Raw genomic sequence first — 6,000 nt, 5'->3', positions numbered from 1 at the left:
GAGAGAAGAGCCTTAGAAACCCCCCAGGACAATTTTAAACATTCCACCATCCAAATAATAGGGTTGCCAGAAGAAGAGGGAGAGGAAGAAATTGAAAAAATATTTGAAAACCTAATTAAGGAGAACTTCCCCAATCTGGCAAAGGAAATAGACTTCCAGGAAGCCCAGGAAGCTCAGAGAGTCCCAAAGAAGTTGAACTCAAGGTAACACACCCCAAGGCGCATCATAATTACATTACCCAAGATTAAAGAGAAGAGAACCTTAAGGCAGCGAGAGAAAAGGAGACAGTTACCTACGAAGGAGTGCTCATAAGACTGTTGGCTGATTTCTCAAAAGAAACCTTGAAGACAAGAAGGGCCTGGAAAGAAGTATTCACAGTCATGAAAGGCAAGGCCTATATCCAAGACTACTCTATCCAGCAAAGCTTTCATTTAGAATGGAAGGACAGATAAAGTGCTTCCCAGATAAGGTAAAGTTAAAGGAGTTCATCATCACCAAGCCCTTATTATATGAAATGTTAATGGGACTTATCTAAGAAATAGAAGAAGATAAAAAATGCAAACAGTAATATGACAACAAACTTACAACTATCATCAACTGAAGCCAAAAAAAAAACCCCAAAACAAAAACAAACTAAGCAAACAACTAGAACAGGAACAGAACCACAGAAATGGAGATCACATGGAGGGTTATCAGTAGGGAAGGGGAGGAAGAAAATGGGGGAAAAGGTACATGGAATAAGAATCATAAATGGTAGATAAAAATAGACCGGGGGAAGTTAAGAATAGTATAGAAAATGCAGAAGTCAAAGAACTGACATGTACAACTCATGGACATGGAGTGAGGGAGGGGGGAATGTGAGTAGGAAGGGGCATGCAGGGTGGAGAGGAATAAAGGGGTGAAAATGAGACAATTGTAATAGCATAATCAATAAAATATATTAAAAATAAAATAGAAAATAATGAAAACAAAGATAAAATAAAATGTTCATAATATATAAGGCAATATATAGATTCAATGCAATCCATATTGAAATACCAATGCTGTGTTTGTTTCACAGATACAGAACAAATATTTCAACAATTTATGTGGAATCATAAATGATGCCAAATGTCCTCAGCAATTTTAGAAAGAACAAAGTAGGAGGAATCACAATATCTGATATTGTTGAAGGGTGAGAAAGTGAAGAAGAGTGCATAATAAAAGCTTGCTTTAGACTTAGGCGGGAAACCCCACCCAGCTAGGCAGCAGAAGATTTGAAAATTTTACCCCAGGGCATGACTTGACCATGAGCCCCAGAACCAATCACCAACCAGAGCACGAGCTGATCACGAGCTCTGCGGGCCAATCCTTAGTAAGACCACGAGCCCTGGTATAGCCCTGAGCCAATTGCTAACCGCCACCTCTCGCTTCTGCAAAACTGCTTGCTTGCTCCACTCCTATAAAAACCCTAGCTTGTAAGCGTTAGGTGCGACTCTCATTTGCAGCCATTTTGGCACCCGTGTTTCCGGAGACACACTGAGAGTTCGCCCCTGCACAGGTAAAACCTTGAAACTTTGGCCAATAAACCATCTTTGACTACCCGACAGTCTCCGACCCTTCTTGCTCGCAAGGACTGGATGTAACAATATCAAATGATATTACAAGGCTTCTGGAATCAAAATAGTCTGGTATTGTCATAAGAACAGACACATATATCAATTGAATAGAATAGAAAGCCCAGAGATAAATTCATGTCTTATGGTCAATTAATATTTGACAAAGGGGGCAGGAAATAAAATGGAGTACAAATAGCCTCTTCAATAGTGTTGGGAGATTAGGACAGGTACATGCAAAAAAGTAAAACTAGACCACCGACTTACACTATATACAAAAATAAACTCAAGATGGATAAAAGACTTATAAGTCATGACACCATAAAATTCCTAGAGGAGAGCATAGACAAGAAAATTGCAGATATCCCACATACTGATATTGTCACTGATATGTCCCCAAGGCAAAGTATATAAAGGAAAGAATAAACAAAGGGAACTTCTTCAAAATAAAAAGTTTCTGAGCCCTGGCTGGTGTAGTTCAGTAGATTGAGCACAGCCCTGCGAACCAGACAATCGAGGTTCGATTCCCAGTCAGGGCACATTCCTGGGTTGCAGGCCAGTTCCCTGCAGGCCAATTCCCAGCAGGGGACGCACGAAAGGCAACCATACATTGATGTTTCTGTCCCTCTCTCCTTCCCTTTCCCTCTAAAGATAAATAAATAAAATCTTTAAAAAAAAGTTTCTGCATGGCTAAAGAAAACATCCTCAAGATGAAAAGGGACCAACTGTATGGGAAACATATTTGCCAAAGATACCTCATACTAAGGTTTGATCTCCAAAATATATAAAGAACTAGCATGACTCCACACCAGGAAGACAAACAATCCAATTTAAAAATGGGGAAAGGCTCTTTGTTCTAAATAAGGCAGCAGAGTACATTGGTTGTGGTGTCTGTGTGGCTTCTTCAGCAGATACAGAGATTCAGATCTTTGTGAAAACCCTAACTGACTAGACCATCACTCTTGAGGTTGAGCCCAGTGACACCATTAAGAATTTCAAAGCTAATATCCAAGACCTGGAGAGCATCCCTCCTGTCCAACAGTGACTGATTCTTGCACTCAAACAGCTACGGGATGGCCACACTCTTTTAGACTACAACATTCAGAAAGAGTCCACCTGGAACTAGATGCTTCGTCTACATAGCGGCATCATCAAGCCCTCCCTCTACCAGCTCACCCAAAAGTACAACTGTGACAAGATGATCTGCTACAAGTGTTATGACCACCTGCACCCCTGGACTGTCAACTGCAACAAAAAGTGTGGCCATATTCACAACCTGAGCCCCAAGAAAGTTAAATAAGGTCCTTCTGTCACCTCCTCTAGCCTATAGGGCAGTCTTCTGACTAATACCTGTGACCCTGGGGCCTTGATAAAGTTTCCCTTTCATTGATTGGAGCAGTAAAACAAATGGGCAAAGGACCAGAACTAACACTTTTCCATGAAGGACATACTGAGGGCCCATAGACATATCAAAGATTGCTCAAAATCACTAGCCATCAGAGATGCAAATTAGAACCACAATGAGATACCACTTCACACTGTCAGAATGGCCATCATTAATAAATCAGCAAACAAGTGCTGGCAATTTTGTGAAGAAAAGGGAACCCTGGTACACTGTTGGTGGGATTGTAGACAGTTGCAACCACTCTGCAAATCATTATGGAATTTATTCAAAAATCTAAAAATGGAGCTGCCTTTTGACGCAGCGGTGGAACTGCTGGGATTATACCCTAAGAATCCTGAAACACCAATTCAAATGAACCTATGCACCCTAATGTTTATAGCAGCATTTTTGACAACAGCCAAGTGTCAGACACAGCCTAAGTGCCCATCAGTAAATGAGTAGATAAACAATCTATGGTACATTTACACAATGGTATACTATACAGAAAAAAAAAGAAAGCAGGAGCTCCTGCCCTTTGTGACAGCATGGATGGAACTGGAAGTTGTTATGCTAAGTGAAATAAACCAGGGGGTGAAAGACAAATACCATATGATCTCACCTATGTGTAGAATATACTCAAGAAATTAACAAAATAGAGCCAGAGACATAGAAATAAAGAACAAACTGATAGTGACCAGAGGAGAGTTTGGAGAAGGATAATGGGGGAAGAAAGGGGAAGTGTCAAGTCAAGGAACACGTATAAAGGACCCATAGACATGGGCAATGGGTTGCTGATTGACTGTGGGAGCAGTTTATTGGGTGGGGCAGGGGATACAAGAGGGAAAAATTGGAACAACCATAATTGTACAACAATTAAAAAAGAAAAAGAAAAAAAATTCCATGCTCAAGACAAGATAGTATAATAGTTAACAAGTATAGCCTCTTTGGGAGAGATTTTCTAGTTAAATCCATTTTTTCATCTACCTTCCGTATAACCCCAGACTAATTACTTAATCTGTCTGCGCCTTAATTTCCTCATTTATAACATAGTAATGATAATAATAGTAGTACAGAACCTACCTCATAATTTTGTTATGGGAATTAAATTAATTAATAAAAATTAAATACTTAAAACAGTAAAAAAAATCAATGTACCCAAGAGTTGGTTCTTTGAAGAGATAAGGAAGATTGACAAGATTTTAACCAGATTTATCAAAAAAGAGAGAAAACCTAAATAAACAAAATTACAAATAAAAGTGAATAAATAACAATGGACACCAAATAATACAAATGATTGAAAGAAGATATTAAGAACAATTATATGGCAACAAACTGGACAACCTGGATAAAATGGACAAATTCCTAGAAACATACAATCTTCCACAAATAAATGGAGAAGAATCAGAGAATCTGAATAGAGATATTATACACCTAGAGAAATTGAAGAAGTAGTCAAAAACTCCCTACAAACAAAAGCTCTGACCAGATGAATTCACAGGTGAATTTTTTAATATTTTATTTATTTATTTTTCAATAGAGGGGAAGGGAAGGCGAAAGAGTGGGAGAGAAATATCAATGTATGGTTGCCTCTCATGCATCCCCTGCTGGGAACTGGCCTGCAACACAGGCATGTACCCTGACTGGGAATCGGACAGCGATCCTGTGGTTCACAGGCCCACGCTCAATCCACTGAGCCATGCCAGCCAGGGCTTAACAATGACAGTTTTGCTTCCTCCTTTCCTATTTGGATGCCTTTTATTTCCTTTTCTTGCCTGATCGCTGTGGCTAAAACTTCCAATACTATATTGAATAGAAGTGGTGAAAGTGGACAACCTTGTCTTGTTCCTGATCTTAGTGGAAAAGCTTTTAGTTTTTTCCCATTGAGTATGATATTGGCTGTAGGTGTCTCATATATGGTCTTTATTATTTTGAGAAATGCTCCCTGTATTCCCATTTTGCTGAGTGTTTTTATGATAAATGGGTGTTGTAACTTATTGAAAGATTTTTCCGCATCTATTGATATGATCATGTGATTTTTGTCTTTGCTTTTGTTTATGTGATGTATTACATTACTGATTTGTGAATATTAAACCATCCTTGCATCCCTGGGATGAATCCCACTTGGTCATGGTGTATGATCTTTTTGATATATTGTTGGATGTGATTTGCCAATATTTTGTTGAGGATTTTAGCATCTATGTTCATCAGCGATATTGGCCTGAAGTTTTCTTTCTTTGTTGTGTTTCTATCTGGTTTTGGAATTAAGATGATGCTGGCTTCATAAAAAGAATTTAGGAGTTTTCCATCCTTCTGGATTTTTTGGAATAGTCTGTGGAGAATAGGGGTTAGTTCTTCCTTAAATGCTTTGTAGAATTCTCCTGTGAAATCATCTGGTCCAGGGCTTTTGTGTGATGGGAGTTTTTTGATTACTGCTTCAAATTCTTTTGCTGTTATTGGTGTGTTTAGATTTTCTGCTTCTTTTTCATTGAGTTTTGGAAGATTGTATTTTTCTAGAAATGTGTCCATTTCCCCTAGGTTTTCAAATTTCTTGGCATACAGTTCTTCATAGTAATTTCTTACAATCCCTTCTATTTCTGTGGTATCCGTTGTAATCTCTCCTCTTTCGTTTCTGATTGTGTTTATTTGTGTCTTCTCTCTACTTTTCTTGATGAGCCTACTTAAAGTCTTGTCTATTTTGTTTATCTTGTCAAAGAACCAACTCCTGGATTCACTGATTCTTAGAATTGTGCTTTCAATCTCTATGTCATTTAATTCTGCTCTAATCTTGGCTATTTCCTTCCTTCTGCTTGCTCTGGGATGTCTTTGTTGTTATTCCTCCAGTTCTTGCAGGCGTAGGTTTAGGTTGTTTGTTTGAAATGTTTCTATCTTCTTTAGGTAGGCCTGTATTGCTATAAACTTCCCTCTCAGGACTGCCTTCGCTGTGTCCCATAAGTTTTGGGTTGTTGTGAGATCATTTTCATTTGTTTCCAGAAACATTTTGATTTCTTCCCTAATCTCATT

General features: G+C 38.6%; 1 pseudogene; it reads left to right on the top strand.

The window, feature by feature from the left end:
* The first annotated feature begins 1,288 nt into the window (after positions 1–1,288).
* On the top strand, positions 1,289–2,895 carry LOC119065172 (ubiquitin-60S ribosomal protein L40-like; annotated as a pseudogene).
* Positions 2,896–6,000: the final 3,105 nt, after the last annotated feature.

The sequence above is a fragment of the Artibeus jamaicensis genome, unplaced genomic scaffold, assembly GCF_021234435.1.
Source record: "Artibeus jamaicensis isolate MK-2021 breed Jamaican fruit bat unplaced genomic scaffold, CSHL_Jam_final scaffold_461, whole genome shotgun sequence".
NCBI classification, from domain to species: Eukaryota; Metazoa; Chordata; class Mammalia; order Chiroptera; family Phyllostomidae; genus Artibeus; species Artibeus jamaicensis.
The sequence above is the reverse complement of the archived record's forward strand: the minus strand, read 5'-3'. Positions and strand labels throughout refer to the sequence as shown.